We start from the raw sequence: 19,295 nt of genomic DNA, 5'->3' as shown, positions 1-19,295 counted from the left end.
ACGAGGCTACACAATTGGGCCCCTGCTACTTCTCCTGTTTCACCTCCTACCACGCTCCAGACACGCACTGAGCTTCAGACTTGCAAGCTTTCTTTCTGTGCTTTGAGCAGTCATTCCCCACACCTTTAATGCTCTTTTCTTGGCCCTATACTTGTTAACTCTGCTTCCTCTTCATTCTTCTGCAAGCAGAGAAGGCTGCTCTGACCCTTCAGCCTAAGTCTGCTCCCCCTATTATATACTCTCACAGCACCCTGGGATTTTGCTCCAAAAGACATTATTCTGTGTTATTTTACATGCATTTGATTAAGATCATTGATCCTCCACTAGACTCTAAGTTCCCTGAGGTCAAAGGCCATGTTTGTTTTTCTACTGTATCCCTACAGCTACTACAGCGTTAGTACACAGTCGTATTTGACAAATATTCATCAACTAAAGGAATGATTGAAAGCAGATCCCCATATTCATGGTGCCAGACACACTTCCTGGTACATAATGGGTATTCGGTAAATATTTCTGAATTAGATTGAATTACGGCCAGTTTCTATTAACTAGGAAAGACATGCTATTTACAAAAGATGAAGTGAACTGATTAGTTTACTATATTACGGGGGCAAGGATAAGGGGAGGTGAATGAATACAATTAGTTCCTTGTGCATTCAACTCACCACCACGGAGGATAATTATGTTGAGCTGTGTCCCTGCCAAACCAACGTCAGAATCCAGTGCGCCATCTAACACCTAACGTGCTTAGAATAGAGAGACAGGGTTAACGGTTAACTTAGCAAAACCTTGACCTAGATTGGTTTCCTTTGCGCATAACTTGCCAGGAAAAGAAACTGGGAAGAGAGAAAGCAATAGGCTGGAACTGCACGTGTGATGTGACCAGCAGTGAGCTAGGAAATGCACATATCCTATCCCAAGCCCCCAAGGTCCCGGGAGGCAGGCACCACTGTTGGCATTTGACACCTGCCCTCCCCACCGATTAGCAAGAAACATCCCCACTTCCCTGAAGGCTCCATGCTGCTTCATGCTGCCATGTCCCTGTGCTGTTATTTCACCTGCTTGGAAAGCCATTCCTCTGACACCCTTTATTTCAGGGAAAACTCCTACCTGCCCTTTGACACACGGCTCACATGTTCTTTTCACTCATGAAGCTTTCCCCCACTTCCAACAAATCACTTTCTCCTTAGTGCAATAGCAGGACCTTCTGCAGACATTGGTCCAGGGATCAGGAGACCCCAGCCTGGAGTCAAACTGCTTAGGTCCATAACCCAGCTCTGCCACAGTGACGCTGGATGAGTCACTTAGCCTCTATGTGTGTCACGTACCCCGTCTGTAAAATGGGAGCAATGGTGCCTACCTTCCAGAAGAGCATAGAATGCTGCCTGGCACACAACACATTTTCAAAAAGCATTAGCTATTTGTGTTGGGGTTGGGGAGCCATCCTCCGCCTCCTCTGGGTTCTAGGAGGGATATTTCAGTGAACATCTGTGGCCTCTTGCCCCATCAAAGGCGGTGTGAGTTGTCCAAGTGGTGAGCTGGAAAAGGAACTGCACTGGTGTATTTCTGCTTGTCCTGCTCTCTCTCTGGAATCTGTCTGTCTTCCGGGAGCAAGCTTTTCCTCTGCTCCTTCTTGCCAGAAGCTTTTCAGGGCCAGGCACTGTGTGGAGAGGTCTACGGGGTCCAGAGTCGTTGCTGAACAGGTGGGTGACCTGGCTAATTCTGGGCTTCAGAATCACGGGGTCCATTGCTGCTGCCCTCCTGGGTCCCACTCCTCAACCCCACCTAGATCCCTTCTAGGGGTAAGGCTTGGTTCTCCACTGGCCTCCTCTTTTGTCTTGTCTCATAACTGGAAGGGGTTTTAATTAATGAGCAACTTGGCAAATGCCTAAAGCTATTACTGTTTTAATAATTAGCATTATAATATTGTAAATAATCTCACTCATCCACATCATCTACAGAAATGTGTGTTCATGGGGGTGGGGGTCTAACATAATGTACAAGGCAAATAGGCACTTATTTAACGTTTATTTGCTTACTGGACTAGATTGGATTTAAGTGACTGAGTGTATGGCCTGGGTTTTTCATTTATTTCGCACCCCCCTGACCTGGTGTGCTGAGACTTACATAATAGTGCCTCCATGAATACACTGTGAATAAGGGAAGGGTTTACACTTGATTGATAAGCAGATTGAAATGACTTCAGTTAATGAGAGTCCCAGGCCAAAGACGGCTCCTAGAAATCACACTGTCACCTAGGGCTGTTGGCCCAGAGCAAGAGGAGTTGGCTGGGGGGTGTAGGAGGGGTGATTAGTGGGTTTCTTAGGGTGACCATCTGGTCATGGTTTGCCCGGGACCTTCCTGGTCTTAGCACTAAAGGTCCTGCAACCCTGGGAACCCCACAGTCCTGGGAAAACTGGGACAATTGGTCACCTGTATGTTTCTAGACCATCAGCTGTCCCACCTGAAGAAGTCACAGGCACTGACAGACCTGGCCGGGGGATGGGAAGCTGAATTCTTGAAAAGCAGTGTTTGTTCAGACCACCAGACACTAGGGTTGCCAAGGGTGACACTGTAATAAGTACACAGTTAAAGTAGAAACAGGCAGCACATTGCCAGCCAGAAGCAAAGCCAAGGGGATGCCAGTGACCTCACCCAAAGGCTCCACAACAGTGACGCCTACCTGGAGGGCTGTCACATAAATGATGAAACGACACACGAGCCATTAAATAACTGGTTGCCTGCCCAGCCAGGCCCAACTCGCCCTTCATCCTTGATCAGGAAACCTCAGATCTGTTAGGGAGCAGTGTGGCTGGTCCCAGACAATGAGTCACAATTGATCAAATCCAGTGAGTTCATCAGGATCTCCTGGAGTCTGTTAAGACAGATCGTCGGTCCCCTCCTGAGTTTCTGAGGAGGGGCCAGAGAACTTGCATTTCCCAGGTTGCAAGTTTCCAGGTGATACTGATTATCCACTGGACAATCCTGTTCTCCACTGTCACAGACAGTCATGCAGCTGGCAGTGACCTCATGACATAGGTCTAGTCAATGAGATCTAAGCAGATTAATGGGGCTATTTCTGGGAAAGCATATTTTCCTGATGAAAAGGAACAGTTACAGCTGGACTGGCTCTTGAACCCTCCCACCTCTTCCTGCCATAAATGAGGATGTGATGTCTGGAGCTGCAGCAGCCATTTTATGACTATGAAACAAAAACCACAAGCAAAAGGCCAAGATTTATGGGCACAGAAGCCACTACCTGTTGTTGAGCCTCTGAAGCTATGCCAGCAACCATCTACCTCTGGACTTCTTATTATATTAGAAAAAAGAACAAAGCAGTCTTACTTGTTCAAGTCACTGTGGATCAGATTTGCTACTACAAGAAGCCAGAAGCATTCCTCTCTGATACACAAAGACAGTCACATAGTAAGAGCTTAGTAAATGCTAACTATTTTATTGTTGAATTTCCAGCCTCATCGTGATTTTACTGAAAGGCAGAAGAACAACGTTGTCTGGGGTGTAAACACAGGGGCCACGCTGCTTGGATTTGAATTCTGGCTCTACCACACACCGGCTGGGTGACTTTGGGGAAGTCACTTAACCTCTCTGTGCCTCAGTCTCTTCACTTATAAAGTGGATAAACTAAAATACCCATCTATGGTTGTCATGAATATTAAATGATTCAATATAGGTAAAGTATTTAGAATAATCCTGAGTCTGAAGTAATGCCTACCAATATTAGGTATGATTATCATTATTATTCTGTATGAGTAGCTTTTCCCCACTTTTCACCTTTATGACACAATACTAATCTGATTAAATTATGACCAAACATTGCTTGGGTGATAAAGTGAGAACTGTATTAGTGCCTATTAACTACTGATGGTAATTATCACACTGGGTAAATTTGGTTGTTCTACCTTGTGAGCTACTGGGCTCTTTTCTCATTTCCAACAGGCCAATTATTTCTAATGAATTTCATAGCACTCTTTCAACATGCAATGTTCAGGCAGCAGTTTGTTCAGAGAGCCAAGTGTGAATTTTCAAGATGGTTAGTTACTCTTTAAACAATCTGTAATAGAAAATAAACCCCAATCAATGTCCTATAAAAATACATCAAGCAAAGACAGCAAACAAACGTCCCCTTTTCCATTTCCCTAAAAAGCTGAAACCTGGAGTTCATTCCTTGTACCATTGCACTTGGGCTGGTCGTGCGTGTATAGGAAATTTCACCTCAAAATACTGATTTTTGCCATCATTTCAAAAATTGGAAGATCTGCCATAACTGGCCCTATGATGCCCCCTGACAACAGGACAATAGTCTTGTCTGAGTCACCACTATCCATGCCTGCCCAGTTCATGCATCTCTGTTTCCTGCCTGATCCCGTAAGTATTTGAGGTTTTGGTCATTGGACTGCAGTGGGAAAAGATCTATCAGATGGGGAGGTGGTAAGGGGCAGAGGTGGAAGGGAGAGCTTGGTATTCTGCACAGCTAGCTTTAAACCTAACCCCACCATTTTTGTCCTTGTGAACCTGAGGAAATAAATTAACTTCCCCAGCCTCAATTTTCCCATCAGTAAAATAGGAGTAGTGATGCCTACCTCCCCAAGTTGGGGTGAGGGCCACAGGCAATGACAGAGCAGAAGGCTGATTCTGCAAACGGAAGCCACCCTGAAAAGTATCAACTCAAATCCCTGCTGCAGCTGTGGACCCTCAGCCTGGTCACTTAGCATCTCACAATCTGTTTGCTCATCTCTCAAATGGAGTCACACTCATCCGGTGGAATTTTTCTCGGGATAAGACTATTCCATAATCAGCACATAATGCTGGTGATTATTTGGTTTTGGTTTTGTCTCTCATTAGCATAGAGATAATGCACGTATCCAGGTGACTCACTGAGAATGGGGCTGAGCCCTGTTCATCCTTGACTCCCAGATACGTGACAGGTAGCACAGAGTAAGTACTCAGTTGAGATAACCAAACACAGGCATGAATACATGAGCTGTGCAGTGAGGTAGGAGATCAGGAAGGGGCTCTCCAGGGACTGGGCTCTCCAGGGACTGGGACTGGGAAAGACAGTTGTGTCTCTATAGGACAAAACTGACCTGCAAACAGAAAGGAGGGACGACCCAGATGCATCAGGCATCACCATGAAATGCTTCTATTAGTCACTTATTCAACAAGTATTTATTGGTTGAAAAAATAAAGGTCTACTGAGTGGATACATATACTTGTTGAAGTGACAACAAGTGTGTGCTGTGTGCCAGGGCCTGTTCTAGGTACTGGGACCCAGCAGTGAACAGAACACAAAATGACTCTCCATCCATGGAGCTGACCTTCTGGTGCAAGGAGGCAAATAATCCATCAGTGTATAACTCATTGGTATGAAGTGGTAAATTCTATGAAGAAAACAATAAATCCACGTGTATTAGTTTCCTAGTGCTGCTCTAGCAAATTCAGGCACAAACACAGGGGCATAAATAATGCAAATATATTATCTTATAGCCCTGGAAGTCAGAAGTCTGACACAGTTCTAACCGGACTAAAATCAAGGTGTCAGTAGGCTGAGTTCCTCCTGGAGGCTCTAGGGAATAATCCATTTTGTGGCCTTTTCCAGGTTCTCGAGGTCACCAGCATTGCTTGGCCGATGGCCCCATATCACTCCAACCTCTGCTTCCAATGTCACATCTCCTTCTCTGACCCTCTTTTCTCCCTCTTTCCCTTATAAGGACCCTTGTGATTACATTGTGCCCACAGGATAATCCAGGATAACCTCCCCATCTCAAGATCTTAACTTTAGTCACATCTGCAAAGTTCCTTTTGCCATGTAAGGCAGTGTATACGCAGTTCTAGGATTGAGATGTGGCCATCTCTGGGGGGCCATTATTCTGCCGACCGCACCAGGGACAGGCATAAACAGCGACTATGTTGGGAGTAGAATAGGGTGGTCAGGGCAGGCCTTTCTAAGGAGAGGACAATTGAGCAGATCCTTGAAAAAGGCCATGCAAATATCTGGGGGATGGTAATGGCAGGCAGAGGGAACAGCAAGTGCAAAGCCCTTGGGAGGAACATGCATGATGGTCTGCAGGAAGAGCAGGCAGGCAAGGATAGCTGGAGTGCAACTCGAGAGGGTGAGAAAGTAGGAGAGATGAGGTCAGAAGGTCAGGGTCAGGAGCTGGCCATACAGGGCTGGGGTAAGGGCTTTAGCAGATTTTTCTAAACATGGTGGGAAAGTACTAGAGGGTCCTGACTAGGGAAAATAAAACTATGGTTTGGTGTTGTTGGTTTAAGCTATTTGGAAATAAGCAAATTTAGCTGTAACCTCAGGGAAACCAAACTGCCACATGATGGTAATTAAGGATGTGGAATCCCAGCAATGATGTTACAGTCTGCTAAATAAATTTATCTGAAAAGATAAAGTGGGCATAGAGGACTTCTAGGGCTGTAAAAATACTCTGCATGATACCATAATGATGGGTCCATGTCATGATACATTTGTCCAAACCCACAGAATGCACAACACCAACAGTGAACCCTAAAGTAGACTATGGACTTTGGGTGATAATGATGTGTCAGTTTCATCGGTTCATTGATTGTAACAAAGGTACCACTGTGGTAGGGGAGGTGATAATGGGGGAGGCTGTGCATGGGTGGTGGCCGGAGTATATGGGAAGTCCCTGTGCCTTCCCCTCAATTTTGCTATGAACCTTGAAATGTTCTAAAAAAGTCATTAAAAAAAGAAAAAAAGATGGAGTGGTGATCAGCCAGGAGCCCAGGAAAGGGAGAAGCAAAGCAAGAATGTAGCTGCCTTGGTTCAGCCTGTCCCTATGTGGAAGCAGGGACAAGACATTCTCATTACTAGATTTAGGTCCATCCTCACATCTTCCGTGTCTACGGTGTGCTGATCCTGATGAGAGAAGGGGGCTTCGAAAGTGACAGGGCTCTGCTCACAAAGAGCTGGCAGCCTAGCAGGGGACACACTGGGCCCTGCAGGGTGCTGATGCTGTAGCGACTAGGACCAAGGCCATAGAGAGGGATCTACTCCATCCTTCAGGGACAGTAAGGGAAAGTTTTGAAAGCACAAGACTCTGAGTGTGGGTTTGAGGAATAATAAGAATTCTCCAAGGGGTGAGGAGAAGAAGTAATGATTCCAAGAAAAGCTACAAGGAAAACAAGCACCCAGTGGCATGAAACAGCAGGATGAGTTCCTGGAACAGCAAGACAGGGGTATGAGCGGAAAGGAATAAGTAGGGTGGGGTTGGTTAACCCATCAGAAAGATAACTAGACATTTCTTCAGGGCAAGGACATGTCCAGCCTCTGCAAGAGCTTTTTGGGAAAAGCACTGCCCAAGAGGATTCTCTCCCCTTATTTACCAAGCCACCAAGTCCCCGGGAATCAGCCTCGCAGGGACTTGGGGTTATCTTGGACAGCAGATGAGACCACTGCAATTCTTAGAAAGGGACCAATTCACCTATTGACCCCAGGGTCTGAGTCTGTTCTCAGGTCCAAGAAGAAGAGTCCTCTCTTCCCTCCTTTGCCCACCATCCCAAGAGCCTACAACTCAAGTACTATTCAGATTCATTCGTCAGTAGTGTCCGGTTGCACAGGTAATACAATCACACTCTTCACCATGACGTGGAAGGACCTGTCCTCCCTTCCCTCCCAGCCTCCCCATGCATGCTCCTTTCCCTTGGCATCCATCAGCCTCTAAGGCCTCCCAGCTGTTGCCCAAATAAATGCCCAGGCACTCTCCTGCTGTTCCTCTGCCTGGAATGCTTGGCTCTGGTTTACCCCTGTGCCAGCTTCTTCCCATCCTTGGGTCTCTCTTCCCTGCAGAAGTGAGAGGTCTTCCCTGACCGCCCTGCTTGGGTGACGTCCCCCTCAGTCCTCCCTACCTCATCACCATCTTATTTCCGTCCTAGTCATTCTCACAAACTGAAATATCTGTTGCTCTCTTGTCAACCTGCTCGTTGTCTCCACCCCCATATTGAATGCCGACTCCTTGAAGGCTGGGATGTTTGCCTGTTTTGTTCACTGCAGTATCCCTGGAGCCTAGAACAGTGCCTGGCGTATACTAAGTGCTCAATAAATACCTACTGAATGAATGGCCATGAAAGGGAGAAGTCCAAGAGAGTGCTGAGCACATTAAAGATGGCAGCCTCACTTCTGACTGGGGTTAGAGATAGCTTCAAGGAGGAGGGGGCCCTCCATGTCTCAGCATCTCACCCTAGTCATCTGTGAAATGGGCACAATGATGCCAACCTCATGGGGTTGTCAGGATGATGAATGGGATAAGGCAGTAAAGGTTTCAGGACACAAGAAGACATCTGTCAGTTCCTCTCAAATTCATGCTCACATTTATATAATCATAATTGAGGTTGTTCCCCCAAACTGGCAAAATCACTCTTAAGAATAAGTGAGAATAGGGCAAAATGTTCTACCAAATAAGTTTTGAAGAGAAAAGTCTGATCCTACCAGATATAAGAGTAATAGTTTATTTACTCATTCAATGGTCACTGCATGTGATAAGGTGCCTGTGGTGAACAAAAAAGACATAATCCCGAGTGAAGTGTGATTCTTCTGGGAAACTGAGTTACAAAAATGTCCACCAGAGACTCAGGATGGAGCAGAGGAAGGAACACAGCTTTGCAGGTTGACAAGCTCAGGCTGAACTCCAGCAGAGAAGAGAAGAGCTATTTGGTAAGTAGGGCTGGGAAAACTGGTTAGTTCTTGGGACAAAAATCAAATCAAATCACTACCTCTCTCTGTTCACTAGACTCCAAAATCAATTTGAGTGGATCAGAGTTCAATGTAACAACATCAAAACCACAAAGCTCAGTGCCTTCTAAGAAGCATTCAATAAATACCAGTCTCTTCCTTCCCCATGACTGATGAGACGACCATCTTCTAGGTGTGTAACCTCCTCCCTCACCAGGTAGCCTACTTACTCAGAGGCCACAGACTCATAGGCTACGTGGGACTGGAACTGACACCTTCCCACCCAGGAAGACTGGCTGCACAGGGGAGCCACGTGTATATATTCACTCCCGATGCTGAAGGCTATGAGTTCATCTGCAAGTCTATGCTAGTAGCACTCAGGGCTCTGGAGGGAGCCATCTTTGCACAGAGCCTCCCTCGCTCATCCACGGTTCCTCTACCCTAAGGTGTAGATTTCATCCATGGTTACATCTGGGGCTGATATTCAGCTGGAGACTCTGATCCAGCTCCTTGGCCAGCATCCATTCTGGCTGGTCGGGGCCAGAGCTGGACCAGTTATTCCGTCTAGACTTCTTACGTACAGAGTAGAAAACCAGTGTTTGCTAAACTGAGCTGCTTCTTTTAGCCTCATTAAAAACTGTTTTGTTTTCTAGTTGAGAAATGTGTTTCATAAAGACCAAAAGCCTTTTCTTTCTCACTCTATACTCTTATCAGCAAAAACACTGAATCTATAAGAATTTAGGAAATCAGATGCTCAATTCATATAGGAAAATATTATATGGCAGTAATCCAGGGACAGAAGCTAATTTGGATGCTCTTTGACAGGTGGAATCTATGATAATGAAAGTATCAAACACATGAGAGAGAGAGAGAGAGAGAGAGACTAACAATTGAAGCAAAGACTCTCTCAGATACATCTGCTTCCTCTGTGCCCAGTATTTTCATTTCCTAGGGCTGCCATAACCAAGAACCATAAACTGGGTGGCTTAAAACCACAGAAATATGGGGGCTTCCCTGGTGGCGCAGTGGTTGAGAGTCCACCTGCCGATGAAGGGGACACGGGTCCATGACCCGGTCCGGGAAGATCCCACATGCCACGGAGTGGCTGGGCCCGTGAGCCATGGCCGCTGAGCCTGCGCGTCCGGAGCCTGTGCTCCACAACGGGAGAGTCCACAACAGTGAGAGGCCCGCGTACCTCAAAAAAAAACACAGAAATATATTCTCTCACAGTTCTGGAAGCCAGAAGTCTGAACTCAAGGTGCCAGCAGGGCCAGGCTCCCTCCAGACAGTCTAGGGAAGGATCTTTCCCTGCCTATTCTAGCTTCTGGGGCTGCTAGACATCCCTACTGGTCCTTGGCTGTGGCCGCATCACTCCAATCCCTGCCTCTATCATCACGTGGCCATCTCCCCTCTGTGTCTGTCTCTGTGTCTCTTCTCTTCTAATAAGGACACCAGTCATTAGATTAGGCCCCTAATCCAGGATGACCTCATCTTAACTAATTACATCTGCAAAGACCCTCCTTCCAAGTAAGGTCACATTCTGAGGTTCCAGGTGGACATGAATTTGGGGGGACACTATTCAACCCAGAACACCCAGAACAACACCTGGCCCAGAGGAGAGGTTGAATAAAGGATGACCAAGTAGACGCATGAATCACCAAACAAATGATCCACATTCGTGGCTGTATGCACCTGTGTGTATACTTATAGCTGTCTAGTTGTAGAAACAAAAAGATACTTTAGAAACAAAATGGCATCACTTGGTTCCTCATTCTGGTAGAGCGGAACCAGCTCTGGGAGAGGCAGGCTTTTGTTATTTCCAGCTGTGCAATCTTGGACAAAAAGTGATGTCCCGGCCAGCTCTCAACACAATGATTGAAAGAGAAGCTCTGTGTGACTTAGAGCATGACCATTTCTCCTGGAAACCAAGCTACCAATTTCCTGATTTTTGACAAAAGTACAAAAACAATTCAACGGAAGAAGGACAGCCTTTCAATAAATGGTGCTGGAACAACTGAACATCCATGGACATCCCTTGACCTAAGTCAAGGCCAGAGTCTTTGGCGGGGGGCAGGGTCAGATCACCGATCAATTTGCTGGGAACAGGAGACAGCCCTGCTGTGAGGTCCGAGGAAGAGCTTGGACAGCCTGGAGGCAGATCTGTAGACACCGTGAAGTTGGTGTAAGGGGCTGCCATTTTCACTGTGAAAGAGAAATCAGACTCCTTGATGAAGGCAAATGGGGAGGGTGGAAGCAGAGGCTCGGGGAAGGTGAGAGAGAAAGCCAGGGACGGGTGCCCTGGATGGCCCCCAGCCCAAACATGCCCATGTGACCCAACAGCTTCAGAAAAGCCACCCTGGGTCAGGGGGTAGGATGGCCAACTCGGTGTCCTCTCCCCCCCATACCTGCCCTGGCCCCAGGCCTGCCCACTACTCTTTCCCACCATCATGTGCTGCTATGGCAGCCCCCCAGTGACATCTGCCTTCAGCTGAGGTCCTCCAGCCTGACCTCTGGATTCTCACATTTGACCATGAGCACCTGGGGGCAGGGGTCTGTCTCAGGAATCTCCATGTCTCTGGTTCCTGGCCCAGGTCCTGTCCTACACACAGAGGAAGGACCTGTATTGGTTTTCTATGCTGTGTAACAAATATCACACATTTAGCAGCTTAAAATAACAACCACTGATTAGCCCACAGCTCTGTAGTTCAGAAATCTGAGTGGAAGCAAGTGGGTTCTCTGCTTAGGGTCTCACAAAGCCAAAATCAAGGTGTTGGCCGGGCTGCTCTTACTGGAAATTCTGGGGAAGAATCAGCTTCCTAACTTATCGAGGTTGTTGGCAGGATTCAATTCCTTGTGGTTGTAGGATGGTGGTGCCTGTCTCTTTCCTGGCTGTGAAGTGGGAGTTTTCTAAGCATCTGGAAGCTTCTAATAGTACAGCAAATGCTTCTCATGCTTCCAATCTCTCTCCTACTGTCCTTACTGTAACTACTCTGAGAAATCTCTCTGCTTTTAGAGGGCTCCTGTGATTAGATATGATCCACCTTAGATAATCTCCTTTTTGCAATATAATGTGACATAATCACAGGAGTGGAGTGGGGGACCGGATGCTCATGGGGGCCATCTTAAAATTCTGCCACCTACAGGGCCAAATAAATGATGAATTTATTGTTATGAACTGCTAGAGATTAGGGATGGCCCCTAAAACGCACACACATGCACACAGGCACGCACGCACATGGGCACACACGCACAATGTAATTCCCTTACTAGCCTAATGCAAACCAGAATAATAAGATGAGAAGCCACATTGAAATGCTTTATATCCATGGCCTGTGGTGTCCCTTTGGGGTTAGAAGATCTGTTTATTTTGTATTTCCTTCCTGACCTTCACGGAAATATGATTCTATTTCAGGCCCTGGGGCAGAAACAAACCAAACTTGGTCCCAGCCACATCCAGGGTGTGCCCGTCAAGAGGGTAAGCAGCACCCACAAAGGCTAGAATGGAGGAAGCTCCGGAGGCTTTGGGTGGAGGCAGAGGGGGGACTGGCCACCCCCTCTGACAGTTTCAGGAGGCTCCAGTCCCCAGAAAGTGCTGCTCACTTTTAAGGAGAGTTGGGATTATATAGCTCTTGACAATCATAGTGAAATCCTTTGCTGCTTAGACATCTGATGAACTCAAAGATTTCAGGACTTTTTCTCTGTGAGAGAGCCAGATTCTATAATTCAAAGAAGGGTGTGATTTCTAAGTGGATGGGCTACGTAGCAGCTCCCCTGGCCCACAAACTGGAGGGATGATGACATTTTGGCAGAAGCAGGGCATGAGAGAACACTTCCTTGAGGAGGCAAAGTGGGGGTTTACCTCACCTCTCTCCTCCCCATTCCTGTGAAAATTAAATGAGATCACATGTGGAAAGGTTTACACCAGAGCCCAACACATACCAGGTGATCAATAAATGTGTGTGGGGGGGAGGAGTGATGGGGATGATGACAATGGTGACATGATTGATGATGATGGTTACGGGCTGAACTGTGTCCCCCAGAATTCACATGCTAAAGTCCCCAGAACCTTAGATGGGGCTTATTTGGAGAAATGGCATTTAAAGAGGTGATTAAGGTAAAATGAGGTCACTAGAGTGGGCCTTAATCCAATATGACTGGTGTCCTTATAAGAAGAAGAAATTAGGACACAGACATGCACAGAAGGATGACCATGTGAGGACACAGGGAGAGGGCGGCCGTCTACAAGCCAAGGAGAGAGGCCTCAGAAGGAACCAACTCTGCTGAATCCTTGATCTCAGACTTTTAGCCTCCAGGACTGTGAGGAAATAAATTACCATTGTTTAGGCCCCTCAGTCCATGGTACTTTGTTATGGTGGCCCAAGCAGACTCAGACAATAATGATGATGATATTGATTTTATTGGAAAAGCACAGGACTAGGGGACATGAGGGACCCTGGGTTATAGAGGGAAAACTCTGTATTCAATCATCACCCACACCCATCACAGTGTGGATCCAGGGAAGAGAGGTCAGGAGACATGTAGAATCCAGACAAGAGGGTCAGAGAGTCTGAACCAGAGCCAGGACAGGAGGAGAGAAAAGGACACAAATCAGCAAGAACACTGGAAATGGCCACAGAGGAAGGGAGGCGTGGACTCAGTGAAGATTCTGGATCCCCAGCACAGGTGACTGATTAGATATGGAGGGTGAAGGCCCCAGCAGAGGCAAAGACCAAAGGAGAAACAAGGACAGTTTGTAAGGAAAGATGGAGAGTTTGGTTCAGGGCCTGTGAGCTTGAGGGGCTCCTGGTGATAAAGAGACAGCAGGAGGACCCAGAGAGTTGTAAGGAGTGGGTGCTGGCTCTGGACTCAGCAGCCGGTGTGGGAGAGGTGGATGAACTGGTCCAGGTGGGGCACGCCGGTCAAGAATAGGGGCTGAGGACAGAAGCCTGGGGACACCTGCAGCTAAAGGCAGGCAACACGGGACACAGGAGGGGACCCTGCTTGGACATGGGAGAGAACCCGAGAATATCACGAAACTGGTCTCAGTCAGCTCGGGCTGGTGTAACCAATACCATAGACTGAGAGGCTTAAACAAACAGGCATTTATGTTTCATGGTCTGGAGGCTGGACGTCCAAGAACAAGGTGCCAGCAGATTCAGTTCTGGTAACGCCCCTCTTCCTGGTTCAGAGACAGCTGCCTTCTTGCTGTGTCCTCACATGATGGAGAGGGAGAGCTCTCTTCTCTCTTCTTCTTCTTACAAGGACACTAATCCCATCATGGGGCCCCACCCTCATGACCTCATCTAAACCTAAGTATCTCCCAAAGGCACACCTCCAGATACCATCACCCTGGGGTGTGAATTCAGGGGGACATAAACATTCAGTCCATAAGAGAACCTAAGGAGGAGAGTCCATGGAGGGGTCCACTGGGTCAAATGCCACAGGTATGGGTGTGGTCAGTATCCCTAGTGGAGCCAGAGCCTGCACACAGTAGGCCCTCAAAGCATTGGTAAATGGACAACTGAATGAATGAATGAGTGAATGGGTGGACACAGAGAATACTCAGCCACTCTTCCCCATTCTGTGGACGTTTATCCCTTCTCCACTGGCCCAGGAGACCTGCATGGACAGGACTGGGCTATGTTTTTCCTAGCCTTCCTGGCCTCTCGATGTGGCTGGCTGCCAAGTGGTGGCCAGGAGAAGTTTCCTGAACAGACGTCTGTCCCTCCCCCTTATCAGGGACAGCCGTCTTCTCAGTTCTCACAGCAAGACCCAACAGAGACTTGGATGTAGGCCCAACTCCAGACCCAGCCTCTCCACCCAGCACTATGTGACCTGAGGCTGTCTTAACCTTTCTGGTGCTTTGCTTCCATATCTGCAAAATGGGAACAGTAATTTCACTACCTTTGAAAGTCACTGTGAAAATTAGAGATGATTTACAGAAAACATCCAGCATTCTACCTGATAGATCTGACCTGCTTTGTTCTTAGTGTTATTGCCATCTAAGCCATTACTACTGGCAGCTGTTGATATTGTTAACTGTTATTGTAATGACATCACTACATACACAGAACCTGAAGCTGGCTCTTCCCCTTACAAGCTGTGGGACCTGCTTCCTCCTCTGTAATAGGAAAGTAATAATAACAGCTACATAATAGGATTGCTGTAGGATCAAATTATTTAATATTTGTAAAGTGCTCAGAACAAAGCATGGCACCAGGCAGGTTACCGATCACTGTCACTAAGTCATTTAGTTGTTTTTACACTAACAGACAGATCTCAAAAATTCTCATGATTTCACACATGATCTGTAAACATTACAATCATTCATTCAAAAAGTGTCTATTTGTGAGTCCTGGATCTCTATGTGTAGGGATTAAAAACTGACTGGATAATGAAATAAATGTGGAGGAAAAAGAAATCATTAAAACTTTAAGGACATAATAGAGTCTATGCAAACAAAAGCAACTTCTGTAGCTCAAGTCACCACATTAGTCTCAGAATATACAAACATGCTATTTGAAATCTGTGAGTTCATATATGAACTCACATTTATAAGCTGAGTGCACTCTTTCAGAATTGAGACTGTCCTTATCTAATTTATTTTGAAAATGGAACATTTGGTAACAGAATCATACAGTCATAACACAAATTGCTCAGTCGCTGAGCATATGCTTGGGTTTTGTCAGATTCTTGGAAGGAGATAAAACCTTGAGAACAGAAGTCTGAAAAAACTGACAATATTTGAGAGAAAAAGAAAAGGAAATGAAAGCTTTCTGGAAATCTCATGCTTCCAACTGTCCAGCCCAGCTCCAAAGCACTCCTTGTCAGATATTTGCTAAGAAAAAGGCCAAACCATTTCCTTTTCTGTCCATTTAGAAATGGAAACTGTTCCAGCCTGGTATGAAATCTTCCTAACGCCCCAGTGGTTACATGTGCTCCTGCCCCTTCCGTGAGCTTTCCCAGCTAACAGAATATCAAACTTCTCATTTCTAACATTGACAGAACTTCGCACACAGGACAAGGCACAGAAAGAGTTTACTAAACTGTGGGAATGACACCAAACTCAGAGGCTGCCTGAGGGGCAGAAGCTCGCCACCATCAGGACTGCCCACAGCACGCAACCCTGCAAGAAGGGGGAAACTGGTTCTGGGGGCAAGATTATCTTACTCTTTTAAGTGCAAAGCACAGGCACACAGAGACAGTGTGCACAGGTATACAGTATACCTGAGCTATCAAAATCCCATGGCAGGTGGGGAGTGGGGGGAGATGATCAGGAAAACAATGTCTCAAAAGGCTCCTGGGATGGGTGTGGGAAGGTGATGATGCAAGAGAGGTTGAGAAGCTCTGGCCTGCAGTGACCAGCCAAGCATGGGGAACGTGCCATTTGGCCAGGTGTTTGTAACAGTCATCCTAGTTATTCGTGCACAAGTACTCGGCACAGGGAACAGCACGTGCAAAGGTCCTGGGGCAGGAACAAGTTTGGTGTTTCTGAGCACCTGACAAAAGGCCGTGTGTCTGAAGTGGTGAGTGATGGGAAGGGCAGGTGGGAGTGAGCTGAAGTCAGAGAGGTAGGTGGGCCCCTCAGGCCACTGTTTACAGAGCTTGGAGTGATTTTAAATGCAGGGGGTACTGTGGAGGAGTCCCAAGCAGGGACAGTATATGACCTGACTTAGATTTTCAGATGATCCCTTTTGCTGCCTGTCACAAGTGATGGGTTGGGAGCAAACTCAGAAAGGGGGTGCTGCTGCAGCCATATCAATTGCCTGATGTTTCAGACGATTCGGGGCCAGGCCTAGCTCTCAGTCTTCACAGTGAGGAGCTCACACCCGCTCTCTCCACTCTCCATATGAGGAAGCTGAGACCCAGACAAGCCAGGAACCTTGCCATTGGGTCAGAGGCGCAGAGGGGCAGGCCGAGGACTTGAACACTGGCCATTCCAGCTCTAGAGCCTGAGCCTGAAACCACTGGGTTCACAGCACTGTGCAGGAGGATGTGCACTGGTGCAGGAGGCCATGGCAGCATGAAGATGAAGAGATCAGAGGCCAGTGGGAGTCACAGAGACGGAAGAATGAAAGTCAAAGATGCAGCGAGCACCGGCCATACCAGGATACCCCCATCACATGTCCCCTTCTCCCAGAAGCAGGTGGAAGACCCCCGTCTCTGGGGGTCTCGGGCAGGCAGCGACATGCAGACACCAGAGTAAGTAAGACAGCCCTCTCTGCTTTACTGAGAAAAGAAAGAGACTCTGGGAGGAAGTTGAGCTTCCAGCTCTAAAGGTCTCTGCTCTTCCTCCTGCAATGTGCTGGCCGGTCACGTGTGCAGACAGGACAGGACCAGCTGTCGAACTTGCAGGGCTCAGTGTAAAGTGAAAACGCAAGATCCCTTATTCAAATATTATTAAACATTTCAAGATGGTGATAGAGCATCAAACCAAATGTGGGGCCTCTCGCAGGGTACAGCCCTAGGCGACTGCCCAGGTCCCATGCATGGAGCTGGCCTTGCTTGCAGGTAATGTAGGTGAATACAGTGTGGTGTGTGTGTGTGTGTGTGTGTGTGTGTGTGTAACATGTGAGTATGTAGAGCATTCCATGTATGTACAGTGTTTAAAAGAATAGATAAATATTCAGAGCAGAACATTTATGTCATTATGATTTGAATCCACTCCATTTCAATCTGAGGGTCTGTCCCTCTTGCTTAATGAGAGAAAGCCAGAGAGGGAGAGGATTAAGATCAGACAGGTCCTGCCACCAATCAGACGATCTACATTCTTACAAAAACCCTGTGAGGTTGTTATTATGCCCGATGTTACAGTTAAGGTAACTGAAGCTCAGAGAGATTAATTAACACCATCAGTTTCTTATAGATAATAATGCCCCATGCTTGTAGCGTTCTTTCTGGTTCAAAAAAGCATTTCTACCCTTTTCTGACCTTCACGGCACCCTGGGAGGGGAACAGAGCAGAGATGCTTGTCCTTGATTTAATGGGAACCAAGTGACTTGGCCAAGTTCCTGCAACCAGCAGAGTCTCAGTGCCAAGGAGAGAGCCAACCCTCCGACAGCTTGTCCAGGGCCGCCCCTCAGGGCCAGGAGTCCTTGTGCAGCTCCTCAGCACCAGGCCTGGTTTCTCTGTACAGACCTGTGAAATGGGTTACTGCCTTGATTACACTTTTCGAACTGGCCACGAGGAAGCTCAGATCTGCATGGGGGCTTTGAAGGTACACATTTCCAGCTTCCCTCTGGCGCCGTTTCTGTCCCATCCCTGTCTTTCTTCCTTGTTTTCACTCACATTTTCATTTATGTCACCCTCTTATACGTCCAGTGCCTGCTTAGACAAATGAATCTTTCCTGGAACACAGTAGGAAAGCAATTTTTCAAGCTCACGCACGTCTCCCTCACTATGATCCTTTTCAGGGCCGGTGCTGTTTGGGAAGCCTGGTGGCCCAGGGATTGGAACTGGGTTGGGCTCAATCAGCCAGTTATATGCAAATCTGCACGTGAGGCCCTGGAGGCACCAGGAGCATCCCAAGGACCAAGAGATGGGAGTCTCCCTTTTGGACAATAAAGCAACTTGGCAAAGCTAACCAATGACACAGGACAGCCTGAGATGTGACACTTACAAGAGAACCACCCTTGAGCATCTCCCAAATCCCTGTACTTCTAACCAAATTAAATCATAATTTCACTATGATCTTTGACAACTGATGACGGAATTTCAGGGAAGGTCTCCAGCTACCCCCTCCCATGCAGTGTAGGTTTCCTGCAGCCCGTGACCTCACAAAGTGGTCGGAACAGTTGCCCTCTCCTTAACTTGGGTCATTCATGTAGGGTCAGGGGTTGGGAAGAGCTGGGGCTGCTGAGGAATCCCAGAAAAATACCAGGCTCCAACCTGGGAGGTGCATCACGCCTCCATCCAAGGAATAATGAGCCCCTGCTGCTCCCAATTAAAGCATCACATCTCCCCGGCAGCCCGCCGTGCAGGAGGCATTCTGGGGGAGATGTGTTTCCTCGGTTCTCCTGTCTCTCTTTTTATTGGAAGACAGGAGGGAGTTCTTTGAAAAGACTGGAACTCACAAAAGTGAGTCCTGTGTCTCTATGCAGGAGTCCTTTTAAAAGAAAATCTGACTTTTAATAAAAGCACTCTGGTGGAAAGATGTCAGAAAGATCTGTTATTTATTCATTGGTTACATATTTACAGGGAGCATATACTTTGACTTTGTTGGTGTTGTGTGCTGAGGCACCAGAACAAATAAGACAGACACCTCTGTCTTCCAGGAACCTAAAGTCTAATAGGAACTTGACATTCAACAGGAATTTTACCTATAATTGGCAGAAGTGCTGAAGGCTACAAGAAGACATGTCATGGGAAGGAAGACACCGGGGGGCAGGGAAGGCTCCTTTGAGGGAGTGAACTTGACTGAGACCAGAAGATGCACAGGAGCTGGGCAGTGTTGGGAGGAAGGGCAGGAGGGGTGGAAGTGGGCAGAGTATGAGAGATTATTCCAAGCAGAAGAAAGAGCAAGTTCAAAGACGCTGAAATGGGGTGGGGGTGTGTGTAGAGGTGAGAGATGATACTG

The 19,295-nt window shown here is 47.2% G+C and overlaps 1 protein-coding gene across 2 annotated transcripts in view; it reads right to left on the bottom strand.

Moving 5' to 3' along the window:
* STK32B (serine/threonine kinase 32B) overlaps positions 1–19,295 on the bottom strand; it is a gene marked incomplete at its 3' end in the record, with an annotated part of 352,809 nt that overhangs the window by 253,447 nt on the left and 80,067 nt on the right. The window lies entirely within an intron of this gene.

This window comes from Mesoplodon bidens, assembly GCF_964165515.1.
Source record: "Mesoplodon bidens genome assembly, chromosome: 1".
Lineage (NCBI taxonomy): Eukaryota > Metazoa > Chordata > Mammalia > Artiodactyla > Ziphiidae > Mesoplodon > Mesoplodon bidens.
Note: the sequence above shows the minus strand (reverse complement) of the source record. Positions and strands in the feature narration are given on the sequence as shown.